General features: G+C 47.5%; 1 long non-coding RNA gene across 1 annotated transcript; it reads right to left on the bottom strand.

Moving 5' to 3' along the window:
* Positions 1 to 21,358: 21,358 nt before the first annotated feature.
* Positions 21,359 to 25,415, bottom strand: LOC120968117 (uncharacterized). Its single transcript, XR_005762272.3, has 2 exons — positions 22,677 to 25,415; positions 21,359 to 22,296 (listed from the first exon to the last, which is right to left on the bottom strand). It is a non-coding gene; the product is annotated as an uncharacterized lncRNA (long non-coding RNA).
* Between the last annotated feature and the right edge of the window lie 589 nt (positions 25,416 to 26,004).

The following is a 26,004-nucleotide window of genomic DNA, read 5'->3' as shown; positions in this document are numbered from 1 at the left end:
CATGCATGACTTTCCCAGCTATGCTCTATTCTGCGGATGGTGTACAAGTGGGAAGATGCCATGCCCAGTGTGCATGCAGGCTCTGCGAATGATTTGGCTGAGTAATGGTGGCAAGTATGTAGCCTTTGACCTGCATCGACAGTTCCTCCCTCCAGACCATCCAGACAGGAAAGACAAGAAGAACTTCACGAAAGGCCGGGTTGTTCATGAAGTAACCGAGATTCCAACATTTTCGGGGGCAGATGTTCTTGCTCAGCTAAAAGCTCTCAAGCCTAAAGTCAAAGGCAAAGCCAAAGCCAAAGACTTCGAGGGATATGGTGAGACGCACAACTGGACTCACATTACCCCCTTCTAATAGTTCATTCTTTTGCAGCAACTGGATATATTCTAAAGGGGTCCGTATTCCCAATGGCCTCAACACCGTCTCGCTGAAGTTATACTGGCCGGGGTTGTACTGTCCGGATCCAGTCAGGCACCCGGACCGTCGGGTTTTGGCCACGAGCTGGGACCACTAGGAAGCGGCCCTCCACGCGGACCATGAGACCCATGCCAAGGCCGTGATCACTACTTTCTGGGTGAGTTCTCTTCAGAAGCACAAGTCCATTCTAGTTTCATGAATGATTTAACTCATGGCTTCTTTCATTCTTGTTTCATGCATGATTGTAGAAATTCTATCGAGTTCTTCCGGAGCACAGGGCCAGAGCGGACCAGATCGTGTTGCGCCAATGCAAGAAGAAGGCCCGCCAGATGTAGTACGAGGTGCGCTATGTGGCCATCTCGACATACTACCACGACTATCTTGGTGTGAAGATGACCAAGGAAGAAGCGCGGAGGATGGGCATTACCTTGGAGAGGGACGAGTTCTTGGCGGTAAGTATAAAAGATTTTTCATTATGATTTCATTATGCTTTCATTACCTTGTGGTACATTTCGCCGTTTCGTGTTGACATGCCATTATGCTTTTATTATGTAGGTGTGTCCAAATTGGTGTTATGGAAAAGACGAGTCCTGGGCGGCATTGGTGGATCTTTGGTGTAATGAGGCTGGAGCCTGGGCGGCTATGAGAATCAAAAACAAGGCTAACCGAGGGAAGGAGGGAGTACATGCTTAGGGAAACCGAAACCACTATCTCCACAAGGCAGTTCATGTATGACTAACCCCATTAAACATTCTTCTTCTTCTATTTACCATCACTTTCTTATGTATGACTAACCTCTGTTTGGTGGTGCAGGAGGAGAAACTAAAGCGGCCGCTCTCAGACATGCAGGCGTGGGAGATCGCCCATACGCGGAAGGACCCCAAGCCTGGCGAGCCCAAGTACTACGGCAAGAAGACCGCGGGGAGGAAGAAGGCCTACTCCGAAGGGTATTTGAAGTTACATCCTGACACACCTGACCCCATTGTGGCGGATCTGGACGAGAGGGTGGTGGTGGGCATGGGGCCCAAGGAGCACGGTCGGGAGGCAGTTCTCGATGCTGTGATCACTCCTACTATCTCCTACACACAGCTCCGTCGGATCGACCCGAGCCTAAGCCAGCGCACGAGCCAGCCAGTGACCAGTGCACAGTCACAGTCCCTCTTTCAGGAGCAACAATCTGTAAGTATTTTCCCTCTTATCTTCATTGCTCACTTCATTTTCCGCATTTAGTAGTTTTATGAGTTCCATCATGTCATACTGTAGGCCTACCTGGAGTACACACGCCAGGAGACCATGGCGTGGCATGAGAGGCTTTATGAACACCAGGTGCAGAGGGGTCGCCAGATGTAGCAGGCTTTTCAGGAAATGGCGGCCGGCAGGTGTCCTCAGTTGCAGCCAGCACAATGTCCTCCAGCACAACCAGTGCTGCTGACCTTTGAGGATTTTGTGGCACAGAACGCTGGCCCCTCGCCGGTTAGTTCATCCCCAATCTATTCACCCAAAGCATGTCATGCCTTTCAACACAGTCATATATCCCGTTAATATGTCTTTTCAACATCCAGGGAACAGGTGGATCTACCGTTGGCGGTGGTCTTCGCAGCACTCCCGAGACACGGAGCCCAACCACTCCGATCCATGGAGGCGGAGGCGGTAGCGCTGCCGCTAGCAGTGACGACCTGGGCTTCGGCGGTCTTTGCGGTGACGACCTCCGCGGTGCTCGACGTCCTGGCGCTTAAGCCTTTGGGTCACATTGTGGCGGTCTTGGTGGTGATGATACTTATATGCTAGTGATGTTTCTTATTGTTGTTTGTGAGATTCTTATATGCTTTGGTGGTGATGATACTTATATGTTTATGCTTTGCGATGCTTCTTATGATGTGTGATGATGAATTTGTTGTGTGATGCTGCTCCTTATTGTTATGTGATGCATATATTGATGTATGATCCTTATATATGCTGTATATATTCAAATGAATTGAGCTGAAACAAAACAGGAAAAAGAAAGAAAAAAAAAAGCAGACAGAAACTATGCCGACGGCTAGGCCGTCGGCATAGAGCTGGCGTGAGCTCCCAGTGGCTGACACGTGGCAGGTCTATGCCAACGGCCTAGCCGTCGGCACAGTTTCAAACTAAGCCGACGGCCACCGTCGGCATAGCCCTGCCCCAGGAGAGCCCAGTTGCTGCCACGTGGCAGGCCTATGCCGACGGCCTGGCCGTCAGCTTAGTTTGAAACTGTGCCGACGGCTAGGCCGTCGGCATAGACCTGCCCCAGGGGTGGCGCCTGCGCGCCACGTGGCAGGCCTATGCCGACGGCCAGGCCGTCGGCATAGGCCTGCCACGTGGCGAGCAGGCGTTGGTCAGCACTTGACGGCGGCCGCCGTTAGGAAGTAACATTGCCGACGGCCAGGGCCGTCGGCATAGATGTACGGACACCGTAGGGATAGGTCCTATGCCGACGGCCTTTATATGCCGACGGCCACCCGGACTACGCCGGCGGATATGTTGCCGACGGCCCTATGCCGACGGGGGCCGTCGGCATAGGCCTGTCCCAACGGCCAGTCAGGGCTATGCCGACGGTCCTGGCTGTCGGCATAGGGTGCGATTCCGGTAGTGGAGGTTTGCATCCTATTCCTCTATAGTGCGCATCTCTAGTTCGTCATTGTTGGGTCGGTGGTTTTCTGGTGGATATATAGTGGTGGGAATCTAGAAAGACGCAGCCTCCTGGTGGCCAACCTGGTCAGGCAGGTGCGACAAGAGCTTTCTTGATCTCGGCTCCGAGGATTAGTGCGTTCAGCCAGGCTCAGCCCGCGGAGACCACGGAGCGAAGAGCTAGAGTTCTACCGAACATACTCTAAGTCGGTGATGTTAGGCTGACCTTACCGGAGATGGCCTGCTTAACAAAATAAACGTATCACAGACGGTACTTTTTTTTGACGAATTTGGCTACACCAAGATAGATGTACTGAATCTGGATGCATGTGATCCAACGACCGCAATGCATGATGGGAAGATAGCACACTTTTTTTTTCTCCTAATCAAACCGCATGAAGCAGGCAACAGGCACACACATCACACATAGCTTTGTTTTCCATACCAGTGTATTGTGCTTTCAACGCATCTGAACCAACACTAGTAGAATAAGAGGCTTCCATACGCCCCCATTAGTCCCTAAAATAATCGAACCGCGACAAAAGGGGTCTTTAGTCGCGGTTCGGGAGGAGACCCGCGACCAACTATCTGGGCCCAGCGCGCTCGGTCGACAGCTGGCGGACGGGAGGGGCTTTAGTCCCGGTTGGCCTGGCCAACCGGGACTAAAGGTCCTCAGGCTGGCCCAAAGGCCTTTAGTTGCGGTTGGCCAGGCCAACCGGGACTAAAGGCCCATCCCTATATATAGGACTCAGCTCACTTCACTTAGCCACAATTCAGAAGGGGGGTGGTGGGTTTGCTTTTGGTTCCTCCTATGCACACAAGGTGTTCGATGAAATGCCCGAGAGCATGAAACAAACATGATATGAAGTGTCCGAGCCACACTTGAGCTTTCTCATTTATTTTTCTTCCGCGATCACGGTTAGCAACTTGAACCTTTCATGTGTCATTGATAAAATATGCATGTGTGTAGTTCATTGTTTAATTTGTATTATTTCTAGCTAGTTAGTTTAACAAATGCATGATGGTTAATTATATACTTTATATAATAATAATGCAGATGAATCGGCAATGGATGTACGGTCCCCGACTCTCCGGCGAGTTCACTACGGGTTTGAAAGATTTCCTCGTAGTGGCAAATGCGAACAAGCAGCGAGGTTTTATTATCTGTCCATGTGCTGTCTGTAAGAATCAGAAGGGTTACTCCTCCTCAAGAGACGTTCACATGCACCTGCTTCGGCACGGTTTCATGCGAAGCTATAATTGTTGGACCAAGCATGGAGAAAGAGGGGTTAGAATGGAAGAAGATGAAGAAGGGGATGATATCGATGACAACTATCATGATCATTTCGGTGATACTTTCATGGAGGATGATGCTGAAGGTGGGGAAGGGTTAGGTGAAGGTGAAGAAGAGGCACATGATGAGCCCGCTGATGATCTTGGTCGGACCATTGCTGATGCACGGAGACGCTGCGAAACTGACAAGGAGAGGGAGAATTTGGATCGCATGTTAGAGGATCACAAAAAGTCGTTGTATCCAGGATGCGATAATAATCTGAAAAATCTGGGCTGCACACTGGATTTGCTAAAATGGAAGGCACAGGAAGGTGTAGCTGACTCATCATTTGAAAATTTGCTGAAAATGTTGAAGAATATGTTTCTGAAGAATAACGAGTTGCCCGCCAGTACGTACGAAGCAAAGAAGGTTGTCTGCTCTCTAGGTTTAGAGGTTCTGAAGATACATGCATGCATTAACGACTGCATCCTCTACCACGGTGAATACGAGAATTTGAATGAATGCCCTGTATGCACTGCATTGCGTTATAAGATCAGAGGCGATGACCCTGGTGACGATGTTGGGGGCGAGAAACCCAGGAAGAGGGTTCCCGCCAAGGTGATGTGGTATGCTCCTATAATACCACGGTTGAAACGTCTGTTCAGGAACAAAAAGCATGCCAAGTCGTTGCGATGGCACAAAGAGGACCGTAAGTCCGACGGGGAGTTGAGACACACCGCTGATGGAACGCAATGGAGAAAGATCGACAGAGTGTTCAAAGATTTTGCAGCTGACGCAAGGAACATAAGATTTGGTCTAAGTACTGATGGCATGAATCCTTTTGGCGAGCAGAGCTCCAGCCATAGCACCTGGCCCGTGACTCTATGCATCTACAACCTTCCTCCTTGGTTGTGCATGAAGCGGAAGTTCATTATGATGCCAGTGCTCATCCAAGGTCCAAAGCAACCCGGGAACGACATCGATGTGTACCTAAGGCCATTAGTTGATGAACTTTTACAGTTGTGGGGCAGACCTGGTGTACGTGTCTGGGATGAGCACAAAGAAGAGGAATTTGACCTACGAGCGTTGCTTTTTGTAACCATCAACGATTGGCCTGCTCTCAGTAACCTTTCGGGACAGACAAATAAGGGATACAATGCATGCACGCACTGCTTACATGAGACTGAAAGTGTACGTTTGGGTAATTGTAAGAAGAACGTGTACCTGGGTCATCGTCGATTTCTTCCCCGAAATCATAACGTAAGAAAGAAAGGCAAGCATTTCAACGGCAAGGCAGATCACCGGCCGAAGCCTGCGGAACATACTGGTGCTGAGATATTTGATATGGTCAAGGATTTGAAAGTCATCTTTGGAAAGGGTCCTGGCGGACAATCAGTTCCGCGGGGAGTTGACGGGCACGCACCCATGTGGAAGAAGAAATCTATATTTTGGGAGCTAGAATATTGGAAAGTCCTAGATGTCCGCTCTGCAATCGACGTGATGCATGTTACGAAGAATATTTGCGTGAACCTGCTAAGCTTTTTGGGTGTGTATGGGAAGACAAATGATACAAAGGAAGCACGGCAGGACCAGCAACTTTTGAAAGACCCAGATGACCGGCATCCGGAATGGTTTCAAGGTCGTGCCAGCTACGCTCTTACCAAAGAAGAGAAGGTCATTTTTTTGAATGCCTGAGCAGTATGAAGGTCCCGTCTGGCTTCTCGTCGAATATAAAGGGAATAATAAACATGGCGGACAAAAAGTTCCAAAACCTGAAGTCTCACGACTGCCACGTGATTATGACGCAATTGCTTCCGATTGCTTTGAGGGGGCTCCTACCGGAAAATGTTCGAGTAGCCATTGTGAAGCTATGTGCATTCCTCAATGCAATCTCTCAGAAGGTAATCAATCCAGAAGATCTACCACGGTTACAGAACAATGTGGTCCAATGCCTTGTCAGTTTCGAGTTGGTGTTCCCACCATCCTTCTTCGATATTATGACGCACCTCCTGCTCCACCTAGTCGAAGAGATTTCCATTCTCGGTCTTGTATTTCTACACAATATGTTCCCCTTTGAGAGGTTCATGGGAGTATTAAAGAAATATGTTCGTAACCGTGCTAGGCCAGAAGGAAGCATCGTCAAGGGCTATGGAAATGAGGAGGTAATTGAGTTCTGTACTGACTATGTTCCTGACCTTAAGCCGATTGGTATTCCTCAATCGCGGCACGAGGGGAGACTAAGTGGAAAAGGCACGATCGGAAGGAAATCAACGATATGTATGGACGGTCATTCTATGACTGAAGCACACCACACAGTTCTGCAAAATTCCAGCTTGGTGGCTCCGTACTTCGAGCAACACAAGAATATTTTACGCTCGGACAACCCGGGGAAGCCTGAATCCTGGATTAGAAAGGCCCACATGGAGACTTTCGGCAGTTGGTTGCGAAAACATTTAATGAATGACAATGATGTTGGAGATCAGCTGTACATGTTGGCCAAGACACCATCTTCGACTATAACGACTTTCCAAGGGTACGAGATAAATGGGAATACATTTTACACCATCGCCCAAGATAAAAAGAGCACCAACCAAAATAGTGGTGTCCGCTTTGATGCAGCAACCGAGAATGGGCAAAAGGTCACATATTATGGTTACATAGAGGAGATATGGGAACTTGACTATGGACCCTCCTTTAAGGTCCCTTTGTTCCGGTGCAAATGGTTCAAGCTAACAGGAGGTGGGGTAAAGGTGGACGAGCAATATGGAATGACAATGATGGATTTCAACAATCTTGGTTACCTTGACGAACCATTCGTCCTTGCCAAAGATGTCGCTCAGGTTTTTTATTTGAAGGACATGAGTAGCAAACCGAGGAAACGGAAAGATAAGAAAACGATCAGTACATCATGCGATGATCCAAAGCGCCACATTGTTCTTTCAGGGAAAAGAAACATCGTGGGAGTGGAGGACAAGACAGACATGTCAGAAGATTATAATATGTTTGGTGAAATTCCGCCCTTCAAAGTGAACACTGACCCAAGCATTAAGTTAAATGATGAGGATGCTCCATGGATACGGCACAATCGTAAGCAAGCAGGGACACAAGGGAAGAATTGATGTGTAATAATTTATTATACCAAACTTTGTTGAATGGATCATGTGAATTAAAACGTACGATGGCGAATCCGGATGATTTGTATTTGGTCGATGAACTGAATGATGTATCAAACCTTTTGTCAAACCTTCAAGGGATCGAGGATGTAGAACAAAACAATCGGTCTGAATTTTTAAAATGAATTAGTTTTATTTTTCTGGATTTTTTATATATTATTTCTATTTTTAAGATTTTAAAATCAATTAGTTTTATTTTTCTGAATTTTTTGATATATTATTTCTATTTTAAGATTTTAAATGAATTAGTTTTATTTTTCTGAATTTTTTGATATATTATTAGTATTTTTAAGATTTTCAAATGAATTAGTTTTATTTTTTTGAATTTTTTGATATATTATTTCTATTTTTAAGATTTTAAAATGAATTAGTTTTATTTTTCTGAATTTTTTGATATATTATTTGTATTTTATAAGATTTTCAAATGAATTAGTTTTATTTTTTGATATATTATTTCTATTTTTAAGATTTTAAAATGAATTAGTTTTATTTTTCTGAATTTTTTGATATATTATTTGTATTTTTAAGATTTTAAAATGAAAAGTATATGAAAAAGGACCTTTAGTCGCGGTTCGTGACACGAACCGCGACTAAAGGCTCTTTCCGCGCAGGAACGAAAGCGGCCCGAAAGAACCTTTAGTCGCGGTTGGGGTCCCCAACCGGGACTAAAGGGTACCTTTAGTCGCGGTTGGTGTCCCCAACCGGGACTAATGCTCTGTCTATATATACAACACTTAGTAAATTTTCCCCCACCTCCCATTCTCCTCTCGACGCCGACGCCCTGCCCCGACGCCGCCAGGCTACTGCCCCGACGCCGATCGACGCCGACGCCCTGCCCCGACGCCGATCGACGCCAACGCCCCCAGTGAGCTCTGCCCCCACTTCCCCTGCCCTACGCCGCCGCCCTTGCCCTGCACTGCCGCCGCCGCCCCTGCAATGCCCTGCACGCTGCCGCCCCTGCAATGCCCTGCACGCCGCCGCCACCGCTGCCCCTGCCCCTGCGCGCCGCCGCCGCTGCCCCTGCCCCTGCACTGCCGCCACCGCCCCTGCCCTGCCCTGCGCGCCGCCGCCGCCGCTGCCCCTGCCCCTGCGCGCCGCCGCCGCTGCCCCTGCCCCTGCGCGCCGCCCCCGCTGCCCCTGCCCCTCCGCCTCCCGCCGCCGCCTGCCGTCCTCCGCAGGAAAGAGAGAGCAGAGAGGAAAAAGAAAAGGAAAAAGAAAAGGAAAAAGGAAAGGAAAGAGAGAGCAAAGAGGAAAAAGAAAAGGAAAAAGAAAAGGAAAAAAGAAAAGGAAAGAGAGAGCAGAGAGGAAAAAGAAAAGGAAAAAGAAAAGGAAATTTATTTGGGAATAATTGTATAAATCATTAAATTTGAGCGGCGGCGGAGGAAAAAGAAAAGGAAAAACAAAAACTTCTATGCAAATTAATGCTCAATAAAAAACTGAAAAGGAAAAAGAAAAGGAAAGAGAGAGCAGAGAGGAAAAAGGAAAGGAAAAAGAAAAGGAAATTTATTTGGGAATAATTGTATAAATTTGACCAAAAAACATCAATTTTATTTTTTAATAGCTCTTAATCATTCAACCGTCGCTACTCCTCCTCTATGTCCCCTTAATCTTATTTTTTAATTCCTTTATACTTAATTAATTTTTACTACATGCAGGAGTGACATGTGGCGGACGATAGAGCCGAGCCGCTTAGGGATCCGGAGGCTGAACGTTATTTAATGGGCATCATAAACAACGAGATTCCTTATGTGCCGGGCTCAGAATATGAGCAAGAAGAGGATGTAGTCTCTTCTTTTCTGAACCTTGACGGTGGAACAGACATTGTCGATGATCAAGAAGGTGAAGGAACGGACATTGTCGACGGAGGTCAACCGTCAACAAACGACGATCTCGAATTGCAAGTAGCAACCACCTCCGGCGAGGTATATATATACATTGAGCCTCTCGTGATACAAACTTACTGAAATGTGAATACATATGTATTAACGCGCGCGACTCTCTTTCTTTTTTAGCCCTCGGCCGGATCGAGTACGACAAAGTGTGGCAAATCCAAGGCGATGAAAACAGGAGAAACATATGCCATTGATTTTGTCAGTGAAACCGGCAAGCCCCTACAGCACACCTCAAAGTTTATCAACCAATGCGGAGTCGTTGTTAGAGACAACGTCCCGATCACCGTCCAGGAATGGAAGGAGCCAAAGAAGGCACGTCTTGGTTTCAGTTTTGTCGACAAGAGAATGAAAAAGGATTGCTGGAGAAAGCTTATGGAACATTTCATTCTACCTCCGGAATACAACAAAGTTGATGAATTCGGTAACGAGGTTCCGGGTGGACGTGAGAGGAGGAGGCTAGTTAAAGAGTTCGCTCTTCAGAAGATGGGCGAAGCATTCCGGAACTTCAAGAAAAATTTAACCCGTGACTATGTCAACAAGGGCAAGACTCCGGATTTCAATGGACAACATGAGAAACTGAAAGATGATTGGCCAGAATTTGTGAGGCAAAAGAAATCGGAGCATTTCAAGGAAATATCGAAAAAAATAAGGATAATGCGAGTAAGAAAAAGTTCCATCATATTATGGGGCCAGGAGGATACCGCCTTTCGGAGCCTAAGTGGCAGAAGATGGAGGAGGACCTGAGGGTGCGAGGAATCCCTCTAGGTACAGAGGGATGGGACCCAAGGGCCAAAAGCTGGTGGTACGGGCATGGGGGATCGCTAGACCCGGAGACAGGGGTGTGTGTTCACCGGAAGAAAAAGTTTGCTCCCACCCAAGCCCTTATTGACGCAATGACCCAAGCTCAAGAGGGCTTGATCAAGTTCAACAGAGAGAAAGACGCACTGACAACAGCCCTCGGGAATGACGAACACGGAGGACGTGTACGAGGCAAAGGCAGAATTCCGTGGAAAGTAGGGTTTTCCCAGGACAATGACCCGTACTGTTACAGAAGCCGTAAGATAAAGACGGACCGGGATGCAGATCTTTTGACGAAGTTTGCATCGGAACTCCATGAGTTGAAGCAGACCGTGCATGAACTAGTAAAAGAAAAATCGGCTGCAGGGCCGCATGAAGATCATGAAGCGGATCGCGGAAGCCAGGAGCGGAGAAGCAGCGTGGCTTCCACGGATGCCCCGCCTGGTGCTAATGCACCGATGATCGAGATTCGTGCACCGGAGCCTCACTACCCCGTGGATGATGTAAAGGAGATGAAAGAATGTGATCTGCATTATCCCGTGGGGAACGTTTCCACGAAGGTAGCTACCGGCAGTGCTTTACCCTGTACACCTGGAGCACTCCACCACAACAACCCCATTGCATATGGCTATGCTCGTGTCACAGTGGAAGACATAGTCCAAGAGTTTGAGGACCTGGAGATTGACAAAGCTACACCCGAAGGGGAGAGAAGACTTGGAGATGTCAAGCGCCAGATCATTCTATGGAAAAAGAAGTACATAGTATTTCCAGGCGACGCGCCAAGGCTAACAAGTCCACCCCCCCTCCGATGGTGGTGGTGGTGGTGGTGGCGGTGGTGGTGGTCGTGGTGGTTCACCTACACCTCCTTCACGCCATTCGACGCCGTCCCCCGATCCACAACCTCCGGCGGGTAAGCAGCCGCCGCCCCCCAATCCTCCTCCGGCGGGTACAACGCCCCCCAATCCTCCTCCGGCGGGTATGATGCCCCCCAATCCACCTCCGGCGAAGAAGCAGAAGCAGGCGGACAGCAAGGAAACCCGCTCCTGGACTATTAACCCGGACCCTTATGTACCTAAGACCACAAGGGTACCGGAGCCATCACTGAAGCCTCTCCTCCCAAGGCCTTGGGAACTTAGTGAAGCTGAAACCAAATTGGCCGCGTTTGCTCATTATGAGAAATGGAAGGCGGATACGAAGGCGATAAAAGAGCCTGAGCCCAAGCAAGTATTCACTGAGAAGCAAAAGAAGTGGGCTAAGGATTTTTTGACGACACCGTCCCAAGCCGAGCTGAATATGCCTGACGACTATGGACATGAACTTCGTAGGCAAGCAAAAATATTGAAGGAGGAGAAAGAAGAAAGTAAAAAAAGCGGGAAACAAGTTGACCAGCTCGGGATGCAGAATAAACAATCGAACCCCCCGCTCATAGTGAAAGCCGGTCCGGAAGAGGACCCCGAGATCATAGCAGCTGCGGCAGCACTTGGATTTACTGTAGCGAGTGCCATGAAACAAGCGTCCGAGATGGGTTTGACTCTTCGTGCCTTCTTAGGCCTTGAGGATGCGCCAGTATGTGAGATAGCATTACAATATGTGCGGAATGGGCCTCTCGTCGAGCCTGCGCGGGAAAAGAGTCTACCACCACAAATGTGAAATCTGCTACGTTGGTACAAGCAATTCATAACATGGGCCGACAAAGAATATGTTTATGCGGATGTTACAGAGGAGCATCACACCAAACGGTACTCTGTACAAGTTCATATGAGTGAATTGTTCCAGCTGTTCAATCTGCGCGAGCTCGACAAATCTATGCTGAGTTGCTACGTTCTGTAAGTGATTTATTTCTACCTCATCTCGTTCTTCATTGCCTGCACTATATATATATATATATATATATATATATATATATATATATATATATATATATATATATATATATATATATATATATATATATATTGTCCTAACTATATTGTTGCGTACGCTATTATGCAGATTGAAGATTTGGGAATGCAAAATAAGAAACATCCATGATGTTGGGTTCATTGACCCACATATCGTTAATGGACATGTGTTACAAAATCACCCCGAAGACGTGGAGAAAGACTTGTACAAGTTTCTTAGAAAGCATCAACTCAAAAGTCATATTCTATTTCCTTACCATTTTGGGTGAGTGTTTCTCTCTTGTGCCCATTCTCTTTTGTTTACTCCATGCATGGTATGTCTAATCGATGAGTTATGCATGACTGTGCATGTAACGTGTCCGCAGGTTCCACTGGATTCTGCTAAATATTGAACTTCACACCTCCAGAGTTCTAATCATGGACTCTATGGATTTGGATCCAAAGCGTTGGGCCGACATGAGAAAAATGCTGCAAAAGTAATTATTTTCAATCATTTGAGCTCTATATCGATCGGTCTCTTTCGTTCATTTCCTAATATCAAGTAACTAATAACTCCCTTGTTCATTTAATTTTCTTTGCCCTGTAGGGTTTGGAGACGGTTCTCAGAAGAAATTGTCGGTGAATTCAAACATGAGCTAGATTTTAGAAGGTTAGTTAATGTGGATAAGCAGCCACCGGGGACCAATCTATGTGGATACTATGTTTGTGAGAACATCCGGAGACACACCTCTGAGCGGAAGGCATCGGATAGCGTGCGGAAGGCGACGGATAACTTGCGGAGGAGGCTTAGTCCAGAAGCTCGCTTCCGACCAATTCAAGATGAATTAGCAGGATTTTTCATGAGGGAAGTCATCAATCCTAAAGGAGAACACTATACTGAGGACGAAGAAATTTATATGCATACCCGAGATTGAAACTTGTTCGAAGTTGTATATGGTCATCCATCCTAATTGTGTATGGAAACTTGTTCGAAGTTGTATATGGTCACCCGAGATTGAATATATATTATATATTCCTCTTGAATTCTTCTTGTTTGAAATTTCATATGCATGTATATAGTAGCGTAGAATATGTGTACTGAAACTTCATCAAAATTAAAATAAAACACAAAATAAAATATAAAAGAAATAAAACACTACAAATTAAAAAGAAACCAGGTTTAGGGGGGCTAAAACCCTAAACCTGCGGAGGAGGCCTTTAGTCCCGGTTAGCCACGAGAACCGAGACTAAAGGTCCTCCGCCCCGACGGACTCCTGGCGCCCACGTGGACGGGCCTTTAGTCGCGGTTCGTAAGAGGCGCGACTAAAGGGGGAGCCTTTAGTCGCGCATATTTAGTCCCGGTTGCACAGCCGGGATTAATGGCCTTTGCGAACCGGGACTAAACGCATATTTTCTACTAGTGCAACGATCACAATGCATGATGGGAAGATAACTTAGTTTTTTCTTACCGGTGTATTGTGCTCCGGCCAAAATGAGGCTTTTTCCCCTCTTTTTTGCGGGTGGCCAAAATGAGGCTTCGGAACAGGAAGTTGCTACATGGGTGTCTCTGCCTCAAATAGTTACAAACTCCATGTAGAGCTTGCTTTGGTGAACATGTCGTCTAGCTGCATGCCTTATCTGCGGGCCTGAGTTCCGAGTCGCCATGGAGACCCTCGTTGTCCAATCGACCCCCATGGCAGTATCCAGTAATGCCATGTATAGTTGTGGTGGTCGAGGGAGCAGGACTCCGGAGACCGCCAAAACTAACTCGTTGTCACTGCAGAGCTTGCATCTCTACGATCCTCGCAGGTGCAAAGTCGACAAATGCTGAATACACTAGCTTCTTTCCCGACCCCTTCCGTTCCCATTATTTGGCCCAAAGAGTGTACATGTCAACTTTGTTTGATACTTGCTCGCTTCCTCTACTAATATACTAGATCGGGATCGCGCCTTGGCGCAAGGGTGCCGGTCCCAACACTCTGATCAAGCGGATAATGCTAAGTTGAAGGAATCCAGGTTCAGCATATGCATTCATATAGAATAACAATAAAGTTAAGAAGAAACATTCAATATGATAGGAGCAAGACATAGTGGTGCTTAATATCGGCATGAGATTATAAGTCAGAATCAATTTCAGTGTGTTCATTAGACCACAAAAGATAGCCACTCGGCATGAAGTTCAATACCAAAAGTGCAGCCACTCAACATGAATCTCCATTCTTAGGTATGGTAAGGTAAAATAGCAAACCCAGAGAACTATCTTGCATCATAAGTATTAAAAGAACGACAAAAGGTGATAACTAAAGGAGAACAGAGAACTCTTCTTCAGGTAGTATATGTGGATTTCACTTCTCTGAGTTTTGTAGTTGTGCCAATTGCCCCTTAGTATCCACAGTACACAAGAAACATTAACTAAAACCAATTTGACAGAACCTGAAACCGCAAAAAAAGATAACCTGGGTGTGAATACTCAAAGCTTGGAGACCAAAGATAAAAACCTGCTCTGAACAAAGAAGAAGTTCGTAAATGAGATTCAAAATAAATGGGTCATCTCATTGGTTTCGTAAATGATATGGAAAAAATCACCCAATGCATACAATCTATTGTTGCTTCATACATAACACATGCTTTTCTTAGTTAATTTGTTACCGCACATAAAGACAAACTTGAGTTATTCTGTTCAAACATACAACCAGAAGAAGCTAAAAATATTGCATATTTAAAAGCACAAGATGTACAATTTCAGCATCAGAACCTTTCAACTTTAGAGAGTTCCGAATAATATATCTAGCAATTGGGTCCTGTAGATGATGCAACAAATTTTGTGATGTAATTGCTTAAAAGAGTTAGCTTTGTTAAGGCACCTAATATCCAACTTTAGCTTTCTTACAGAAGAACTGACCAAGCATTCTCTAGACAACAATTCAACAGAATTTAAGCAAATAATGAAAGTAATCATGTTTATTTGTCATTTTGAAAGGTTATGTTACTTCCAGAAACCACACCTCCATCAATATTTTCTGTCTGGCCATGGTGTAGATTTGTTTATGTTGTGCTTTTTTTCATTTTCTCTTGACCGTTATATTTTGTTAGACAGAGAAAAAGCTAGACAACCAACAAATAAAACCAGGCAATAAAGATGTACTTTGTGAAAAAGGAGACAACGCCAAGACCTTGTTTCATAGTAAAGCACCAACAAAACAACAAAGACAAAGAAGAATCTGCTCTTTGGAACCTAACCAGACTTGATAATCTCTCTTTGACAGCAAGGCACCAATAAAACAACAAAAGACTAAAAAAATCTCTTTAGAACCTAGCTAGACCTGATGATCTCCTTCACAAGAAGAAACCAAAAATCTTTGCGAGGCTAACAAACGCATGAATAAGAGCACAAGCAAGCGTATGTCTGGAGAACTGAGAATAGAAGAAGAAAAGAAATCAACCTGCAGAGCGGCGACTGAAGACACAGCAGGACAAATCGACCAAAGCCACGAGCACTCCCAGCAGACCAACCTGCAAGGGAAAGCAGGCAAATCAAGGATGAGCTTCGGCCAACCAGAACTGGGATGGTCGAAAACGAACGAGCACATATAGATCGAGGGTCACAACAAAAGATCCGGTGCACAGACTGCTAAAACAGAGGACCTGCAACAAACCCGATCTAAAATTAGTCAAGCACGGCCACGGCAATGAAAAAATTTGGATCCGAGAGAAGAGGCCACCTTAACAAACCTCGCGACGCACCGATGCCATTGAATCCACGGCCCCCAATCCAACACACCAAGCGAGCAGCAGCACGACAGGAATCATCAAGGAGTAGCAGGCGCAAAAGAACAAAATGGATCAATCCAACATTCAGTACCTGAGAGCTAAAGCTATAACTTGTCAACCAAATGAAGCAAATGATTCACATTATACCTAATCCTATTTAAGTGCCAAAAGGTTACCATAGCTATTTCTAAATAACTGGATATGGAAGAGAAGTAGAACAAAAGTAACACATATGGCCTTTTGAATGATGCAACTGTTTGATGTGTATAGTCTCTTTTCGGTATATCCCCATTGTATAAGGGGTTTCCTGCACTTTACCATACATGTATATGTAATGGCCTTTGGGCTCAGTAAAGCTTAGTTGCCCACTCCTAACATGGTATCAGATGCTTAGGTTCCTCTCCTGCTCCCGCACGCTCGCAGCTCCGTGCCTCGCTCCCCCGTCGCCGGCCTCCCTCTACCTCATTGCCGGCGCAGGCCACCTCCTCCCTCGCCCCCGGCTCTCTCCCTCCCCGCTGCCACCCCGTCTTGCCCCGGCTTGCCCTGCCCCGAGCTCGGCCGCGGCCTACCGTCGCTGTCCCGAGCCGCCCCAAGCGCCGTCGCGGCCGGCAGCGACCTCCCCGCGCCCTGCCGCCCCTGGCCGCCTCCTGCTGCAGCCGGCGCTGCCCAGGGCCGGCCCCTCCCACACTCGCCCTCCCCCCCCCCCCCCCCCCGCCGCTTCCTCCATCGGGGCTGGATCGAGCCAGCGCAAGCCCGATTCCGATCTGGATCAGGGTCTCCTGTAGCAGTCTACTATAGTAGTTGACCAAAAAAGGGGCTCCTCATGTCTTCTTCGGGCTATGTCGCCGTTCCTCGGTGCTCGGTGATCTTCGATGGCACCAACTATGCCGAGTTTGCGGGGTTTACGCGTATCCACATGCGCGGTCTCCTTCTGTGGGGTGTTCTCTCTAGCGAGGTCCCCTGTCCGCCTTGCCCTGTTGCTCATGTGGCTCCTACCCCGCCAGCACCGCCGGTTCTTGCTGCTGATGCTTCTCAGGCTGATCGCGATGCCGCCAAGGCTCTCGATGATACTGCAGTTGATGCCTATGATCAGCAGATGTCAGCCTATTCGGATGCACTTTCTGCCTATCGTGATGATCTGTCTGCTTACACTCAGTGGTGCAATGATGATGCTCGTTCTGCTGCTGTTCTTACTGCAAGTGTCCTTCCTCAGTTCGCCTCAGAGTTCATGGGACTTGGCACAGTTGCAGCGATGTGGTCTTATCTCTGTCAGCGCTATCAACCCTCTGGTGATGCTCTCTACCTATCTGTGGTGCATCAGGAGCATGCACTCTAGCAAGGTGATTCCTCTGTTGATGACTTCTATTCACAGTGCTCTGCCATCTGGCGTCAGCTTGACTCTCTTCGGACCGTCGTTTGTGGAACTTGCCGTTGCTGTCAGACTACAAGGTCCGATTTGGAGTTTCAGCGGGTTCACGAGTTCTTATCTCGTCTTCGCTCTGAGTTCGAGCCTCGCCGTGCTCACCTGCTCGCTCGTGGTCGTGTTCCTATCTTGGAGGTACTTGCTGAGCTTCATGCTGAAGAGACCCGCCTACGCTCTGCTGGGTTACTTGTGGTTCCATCAGTGTTGGCCGCCCGAGCTCCTATGCCACCTGCTCACCTCACCACTCCTGCCTACACCTTCAGGGGGGTGGGTCGTCCTTCTTATGCTGAGAGGGGCCGGTCGCGCCGTGACACCTTTTGTGCCTACTGCTCTCGGCCAGGTCACCCAGAGTCTGATTGCCGTGAGAAGAAAAGAGACCAGAGGCGCTCCTCTTCCAGTGGGACTCCTGGATCCTCCTCGACCCCGTCACTCACTGACCAGGACATTATGAGGCTCAAGCGTCTCTTAGCTTCCTCAGGCTCTTCGTCGACCGGTTCCGCTGGTGCTGTAACTGCAGCCACTGCTCCACCACCGCAGGCATCTACACAGTCAGGTACATCTTCGTGGGTTCTGGATTCTGGAGCCTCTTTTCATATGTCTTCTGATTCTTCAGTGCTGTCTTCTCTCCGACCTCTTGATTCGCCTGTTAATGTTCTTACCGCTGATGGCACACCTCTTCCTGTTGCTAGCCGTGGTCTTCTTTCCACTCCATCTTTTTCTGTTCCTAGTGTTTCACATGTTCCTCGCCTCACCATGAATATTTTTTCCGCTGCCCAACTTACTGATTCTGGTTGTCGTGTCATTCTTGATACCGACTCTTGATCCATTCAGGATCGTCGCACCAAGACTTTGGTTGGTGCTGGCCCTCGGCGCCGTGAGTCAGAGGGCCTTTGGGAGGTTGACTGGCTTTGTGTTCCTTCCGCTGCCACCACTTCCGCCAGCTCCCATGCTCTTGCTGCCTCTTCGTCTGCGTCCTTCCAGCAGTGACATCATCGCCTTGGTCACATATGTGGCTCTCGCTTGTCTTCTTTAGTTCGTCAGGGCCTCTTAGGGTTTGTATCTGGAGATGTTTCTTTTCATTGTAATGGCTGCAGACTTGGCAAACAGACCCAGTTACCTTATCCTACCAGTGAGTCGGTATCTCAGCGTCCTTTTGACTTAGTTCATTCTGATGTATGGGGTCCTGCTCCCTTTGATTCGAAAGGTGGTCACCGCTACTGTATCTTGTTTATTGATGATTTCTCTCGCTACACTTGGCTCTACTTTATGAAATCTCGTAGCGAGATTCTCTCTATATACAAACGTTTTGCTGCCATGGTTCACACCCAGTTTTCCACACCCATTCGTACTTTTCGTGCTGACTCCGCTGCTGAGTTTATCTCCCAGCTGTTGCGTGGTTTTCTTGCGGAACAGGGTACTCTTGCCCGGTTCTCATGTCCTGGTGCACATGCTCAGAATGGCGTTGCCGAACGTAAGCATCGTCATCTACTTGAGACGGCTCGTGCTCTGATGATTGCCGCTTCTCTCCCACCCCATTTTTGGGCTAAGGCTGTTTCTGCATCCACCTATCTCATCAACATACAGCCATCGACTGCTCTGCAGGGTGGTATTCCTATGGAGTGTCTCACTGGTCGATCTCCTGACTACTCAGCTCTTCGTATGTTTGGATGTGTGTGCTATGTCCTTCTTGCCCCGCGAGAACGCACCAAACTGACTGCTTAGTCGGTTGAGTGTGTTTTTCTTGGCTACAGTGATGAGCACAAGGGCTATCGCTGCTGGGATCCTGTTGGTCGTCGTTTGCGCATCTCGCGTGATGTGACCTTTGACGAGTCTCGCTCTTACTACCCACGTCCTTCTACCTCGAGCTTCTCTGTGGACGATCTTTCTTTTCTTCTTCTCCCTGATACACCCTGCTATGTGCCTCCTCATGTTTTCCCTCCTCCGCCTGCACCTCTCCTTCCTTCTCCTTCACCACCGACACCATCTTCCCCATCCTCCTCCTCCAACTCTCCACCATCTTCCCCATCCTCCTCCTCCAACTCTCCACCATCTTCCCCATCCTCCTCCTCCAACTCTCCACCATCATCTCCAGTCCGTCGCCCTCTCTCACCATTTCCTCTTCACTATACGCGTCGCCCTCGTTCTGAGGATGTTTCCCCTGATGCGCCTTCCACCTCTGGTGCACCTCCTTTCACGCCTCCCCCGGTTCATAACCTCCGTGCTCGGCCTCGCCCACCGCCTGATCGCTACTCTCCTGATCGGTACGGTCTCTCTGTTATTGCTGAGCCCACTTCCTATCAGACTGCCATGACTCAGCCTGAATGGCAACTTGCGATGGCCGAAGAGCTTGCTGCCCTTGAGCGCTCTGGCACATGGGATCTGGTTTCCCTTCCTTCCGGTGTGCGTCCCATCACCTGCAAGTGGGTCTACAAGATTAAGACTCGCTCCGATGGTTCTCTTGAGCGCTACAAAGCTCGTCTTGTGGCCCGTGGTTTCCAGCAGGAGCAGGGACGCGATTATGACAAGACATTCGCTCCTCTGGCTCACATGACCACTGTCCGCACTCTTCTTGCTGTGGCTTCTGTTCGTCAGTGGTCTATCTCTCAACTTGATGTCCAGAACGCCTTTCTCAATGGTGAGTTGCGTGAGGAGGTTTACATGCAGCCACCACCGGGGTACTATGCTCCTGACGGTATGGTCTGTCGACTTCGCCGCTCCTCTATGGTTTTAAACAGGCCCCTCGCGCCTGGTTTGAGCGCTTCGCCTCTGTGGTGACTGCCGCTGGTTGCTTGCCCAGTGATCATGATCCCGCGCTGTTTGTTCACACGTCTCCTCGTGGTCGGACTCTTCTCCTTCTTTATGTTGATGACATGATCATCACTGGTGACGACTCTGACTACATCACCTTTGTTAAGGCCCGCCTTCACGACCAGTTCCTCATGACTGATCTTGGTCCTCTTTGCTATTTTCTTGGAATTGAGATCTCCTCAACCTCTGATGGCTTCTACATCTCTCAAGAGAAATATATTCAGGATCTTCTTGCTCGAGCTGCTCTCAGTGATGACCGCACTGTTATGACTCCTATGGAGCTCAACGTTCAGCTTCGTGCCTCTGATGGTGACCATCTTCCTAATCCCACTCGCTATCGTCACCTCGTTGGTAGCCTTGTCTATCTTGCTGTTACGCGTCCTGACATCTCCTATCCTGTTCACATCCTGAGTCAGTTTGTCTCAGCCCCCACCTCTGTCTACTATAGTCACCTCCTCCATGTTCTACGATATCTTCGTGGCACGATCTCTCAGCGCCTTTTCTTTCCCCACTCCAGTTCTCTTGAGCTCCAGGCTTACTCTGATGCTATCTGGGCTAGTGATCCCTCTAATCGACGCTCGCTGTCTGCTTACTGTGTCTTTCTTGGTGGCTCTCTTATTGCCTGGAAGACAAAGAAACAGACTGCAGTTTCTCGCTCGAGTACAAAGGCTGAGTTGCGAGCCATGGCTATGCTGACGGCTGAGGTGATCTGGTTACGGTGGTTGCTTGAGGACTTTGGTGTGTCTGCTACTACCTCGACTCCCTTACTGATAGACAGTACTGGTGCTATCAGTATTGCGCGTGACCCGGTGAAGCATGAGCTCACCAAGCACATCGGTGTGGATGCCCACTTTGTGCGTGCTGCTGTGCAGGATCAGACTCTCGCTCTTCACTATGTGCCCTCTGAGTTACAGTTGGCTGACTTCTTCACGAAGGCACAGACTCGAGCGCAGCATCTTTTTTCCTCTCCAAACTCAGTGTTGTTGATCCACCATGAGTTTGAGGGGGGGTGTTAGATGTGTATAGTCTCTTTTCGGTATATCCCCATTGTATAAGGGGTTTCCTGCACTTTACCACACATGTATATGTAATGGCCTTTGGCCCTCAGTAAAGCTTAGTTGCCCACTCCTAACAGCAACTACATCAATGCTACCTCTGAATATAAAATTAGCATATTGGGACAACACATGTCTATAGAAAACAGAGAGATTAGCCAAAACCAAAAAGTGATGTTCTGTATAGGACACCGATTAGATCATGTGAGTCTATAGTAAGAGCTTGGCACCAATAGTAGGCAAGACTTTTTAATCTCGAGCAAAACCGGTCAACAAAGACACATTTTTTTTTGTAAAATGCAACCATTTCCCATAAACACTACCAACCCTCCATCTCTTTCTTTCAGAATGAATTGATAGGAGGGGATGATACATGCACTAAGCACCACAAAGTTGTGTAACAAAAAGAGGAAACACTGAAGAAGGAAGAGTCCAAGACGGTCTTCGGGTATCTCTGCAGGAGGGAGGTAGAGATGCCTTGCTGGGAGACGAGCGGGATAGAAGTCCTCACTGTCGCCATCGGAAGGCGTGTCCAGCGAGAAAAGACATGGTAGCAGGCCTATATCTGAAGAAAGTATATAACAACAGTAAGTAAAACCATATATTATCCGAGAAAGACTGATCAATCTCTCTATCATCCTAACATTTATTGATAGGCCACAATGGTTGTATAATGATCAGCCCCCAGACACCATGAACAATATAAGTGACACACTCATGTAAGTAGGCATGGAAGGACATAATAAGTGCAAGCTGATGCAACTAACTGAGAATAAAGGAGTCACATCTAAAATACATGCATGCCGTGGCGCAACATATAAGACTTCAATATAATAAAACATTTGGTACATCAAAAGGAAATTCGAGTAATTGTTCAGTTTCAGTAAGTTTAGTATCGATGGCAGACCATGAAGATATACCAAAAGCAGTTGAGGTACAAGCAGTGAACTAATTGTTCTGCAAGCACATAGCAAAGAGGAAATTTTAATCTGTTCCAGAAGCAAAGCACAGTGGTTGCCCAAGATAACATATCTGCATCAGGTTCATTACAAAGAGTAGAGTTGTAAGAAACCTATATAGTTCTACTAAGGCATACTACGTATTGATTGGTTCAGTTGCCTTGTCATTTGACTCCTCGCATGATGCGTTGAATGACCTGCTAGACATATTTTGTAAGCCAAAGAATTCATGAACTGTTTGTAAGGATAATGCAATTATGCTAATCTAACATTTTTGTGATAACACATAACTAAGTGTGTAAACACACACACACACAAAAATAGTGATCTTCCTTCAATAAAATGTGTACTGTAACACCAGCTACTAATGGGCAAACTAAACATTATATCAGGTAAAACAAATATAGAGCTCAACAGCTCGACAACCATCATTAGAAGAGATTCATGTCTCATATCTCACGAAAATACAACGATGAAATTTGTTTGAGATACGGAACACTTTATCCACCAAAAGTTCATAGAAAAACTAATCCTATCAGATAATGTATTCTACACGTGACCAAGAATATGAAAATACCATATATACTTTAAATTCCAGTTGGCGCAGTCTGCCAAAACAATCCTTTGGAATGGCCTCCCATCCACCTCCCAACATGACACAAACCAAGTCGAGATTAGAGTAGATCATCTTTTATTAAAAGAAGTAATTAGCAGTTCATGTAGTCTTATAAGTAAAGTTTGTAACCCATCATACAATTCATCTACATAGTGATACTTTTGGGTTCGAAGAACTATGTACTCCCTCTGTAAAGAAATATCTATCTTATATTTCTTTACAGAGAGAGTAAAAGATGTGCCTTCAAATATAAGATAGATATTTCTTTACAGAGGGAGTAGAAGACATGAACAATACATGTATTGGTTAATAACTAAAGGTGCACCTTCAAATGAAAATTCGCTTCTGATCATGAGCACAACTGAGCCTGTTATCTCGCCTGCCCGCTGTCCTCGGGATCCATGTGTTTGATGTATTTTGGTCTGTACACGGCAGCCGTATTGTAGATGCATTCCAGGCTGGAACCCGCTCATTAATATGCGACCCAACAACTCTGCCGTTCCGGTACAGGATGCAGTCGGATGGATCAGCCCTTTTTCTGTGCCTGAGCCATTCCGGCTTGACGTTCACCTAACGACCATCTACCAGCCCAGCCGGTAGATAAGTAATTGGAGCACCCGCCCAGGGAAAGTTTCACAACATAGTAAGACCCTGCTTCCCTGTAACAGTATACTGCCGGATTTAGTTTACAGGCGTGTAATACCGGCCACAGGAGATTTCCGCCCGGAAAAGAAACGATGTGTAGAAGCGTGTATCTTAAACCTGCCGCATACGAACGTAACAGGGAATACCAGCGTAAATAATACAGACCCAATACAACGACGAACCAAGCACTTGGAACCAACTCACCTGACTTTTTCTTATGGAGGTATTTTGGTGGAAAACTCAATCCAATCGGTGCCTTAGTGCAATTTTTTTTTAAATCATATTTGTCTCAAGCGACATCAATGGTGCCGAAACAAAATTTTACCACTCCACATAGTTCAGCATCGTTTGACATACATAGCTTATACTCAAGGAGGAACAAGCGTCATGTCCATGCAGAAATCACACACTAGAAAATCCTTCAAATTTGAAATTCAGAGTTATCGTACATGACTGTCGGAACTCTTAAGATGCAGCAGCACCCAGCAGCATGGCGCACGTAGTGCGACCGTGTCCAGCGATGCCACAATTCTTGCAGCTTGCAGGTTTGCGAGGCTGTTTAACATGTCACCTCCCTCAGGGCAGGTAGTCTTCTTATGACCTAGCAGTTTGCAGATGCTGTAGAACCTTGTCCTTTTACTCAGTCCTTCATATGATGCCTTCTCCCTACTTGAGCATGGGAACCAGGTTTGTTGCTCGGAGCCGACGGTCAGCAAGTGCATCCCAGTTACCAGAAAGGGTCACACTGTTCTCGTTGTCAACCATCTCTGCCTCAAATGTTGACGTTTGTGCCCGCCAATGCAATGTGGTTGCGATTCGCCTCAACAGCTTGTCTCTCCTCATAGCCAAGCACATCTCTTGTTTCGGGCTTTTCAGCTAGCGGTGATGCCTCCACAATTATATCCTTTATCTTGTTGGAAATATGCCCTAGAGGCAATAATAAATAGGTTATTATTATATTTCCTTGTTCATGATAATCATTTATTATCCATGCTAGAATTGTATTGATAGGAAACTCAGATGCATGTGTGGATACATAGACAACACCATGTCCCTAGTAAGCCTCTAGGAGACTAGCTCGTTGATCAATAGATGGTTACGGTTTCCTGACCATGGACATTGGATGTCGTTGATAACGGGACCACATCATTAGGAGAATGATGTGATGGACAAGACCCAATCCTAAGCCTAGCACAAGATCGTGTAGTTCGTTTGCTCAGAGCTTTTCTAATGTCAAGTATCAGTTCCTTAGACCATGAGATTGTGCAACTCCCGGATACCGTAGGAATGCTTTGGGTGTACCAAATGTCACAACGTAACTGGGTGGCTATAAAGGTGCACTACAGGTATCTCCAAAAGTGTCTGTTGGGTTGGCACGAATCGAGACTGGGATTTGTCACTCCATGTAAACGGAGAGTATCTCTGGGCCCACTCGGTAGGACATCATCATAATGTGCACAGTGTGACCAAGGAGTTGATCACGGGATGATGTGAGTTACGGAACGAGTAAAGAGACTTGCCGGTAACGAGATTGAACAAGGTATTGGGATACCGACGATCGAATCTCGGGCAAGTAACGTACCGATTGACAAAGGGAATTGAATACGGGATTGATTGAATCCCCGACATCGTGGTTCATCCGATGAGATCATCGTGGAACATGTGGGAGCCAACATGGGTATCCAGATCCCGCTGTTGGTTATTGACCGGAGAACGTCTCGGTCATGTCTGCATGGTTCCCGAACCCGTAGGGTCTACACGCTTAAGGTTCGATGACGCTAGGGTTATAGGGAAAGCATGTACGCGGTTACCGAATGTTGTTCGGAGTCCCGGATGAGATCCCGGACGTCACGAGGACTTCCAGAATGGTCCGGAGGTAAAGATTTATATATGGGAAGTCCTGTTTTGGTCACCGGAAAAGTTTCGGGTGATATCGGTAATGTACCGGGACCACCGGGAGGGTCCCGGGGGTCCACCAAGTGGGGCCACCAGCCCCAGAAGGCTGCGTGGGCCAAGTGTGGGAGGGGACCAGCCCCAGGTGGGCTGGTGCGCCCCCCCACCAAGGCCCAAGGCGCATGGGAGAGTGGGAGGGGGCAAACCCTAGGTCCAGATGGGCCTTAAGGCCCACCCTAGTGGCGCCCCCCTCTCCTCCCCTTGGCCGCCCCCCTTGGATGGGATCTAGGGCTGGCCGCCTCCTCTTGGGGGTGGAAACCCTAAGGGGGCGCAGCCCCCTCCCCCCCTATATATAGTTGAGGTTTGAGCTGCCCAAGATACATGAGAACGTCTCTCTTTCGGCGCAGCCCTACCCCTCTCCCTCCTCCTCTTCTCCCGCGATGCTTGGCGAAGCCCTGCGGGATTGCCACGCTCCTCCACCACCACCACGCCGTCGTGCTGCTGCTGGATGGAGTCTTCCCCAACCTCTCCCTCTCTCCTTGCTGGATCAAGGCGTGGGAGACGTCACCGGGCTGCACGTGTGTTGAACGCGGAGGCACCGTTCTTCGGTGCTTAGATCGGAATCAACCGCGATCTGAATCGCTACGAGTACAACTCCTTCATCCACGTTCTTGCAACGCTTCCGCATCGCGATCTACAAGGGTATGTAGATCCACTCCCCTTCCCCTCGTTGCTAGAGTACTCCATAGAT

This window comes from Aegilops tauschii, chromosome 7 (genome assembly GCF_002575655.3).
Source record: "Aegilops tauschii subsp. strangulata cultivar AL8/78 chromosome 7, Aet v6.0, whole genome shotgun sequence".
Classification (NCBI taxonomy): Eukaryota; Viridiplantae; Streptophyta; class Magnoliopsida; order Poales; family Poaceae; genus Aegilops; species Aegilops tauschii.
This window is presented reverse-complemented; position numbering and strand designations above follow the sequence as displayed.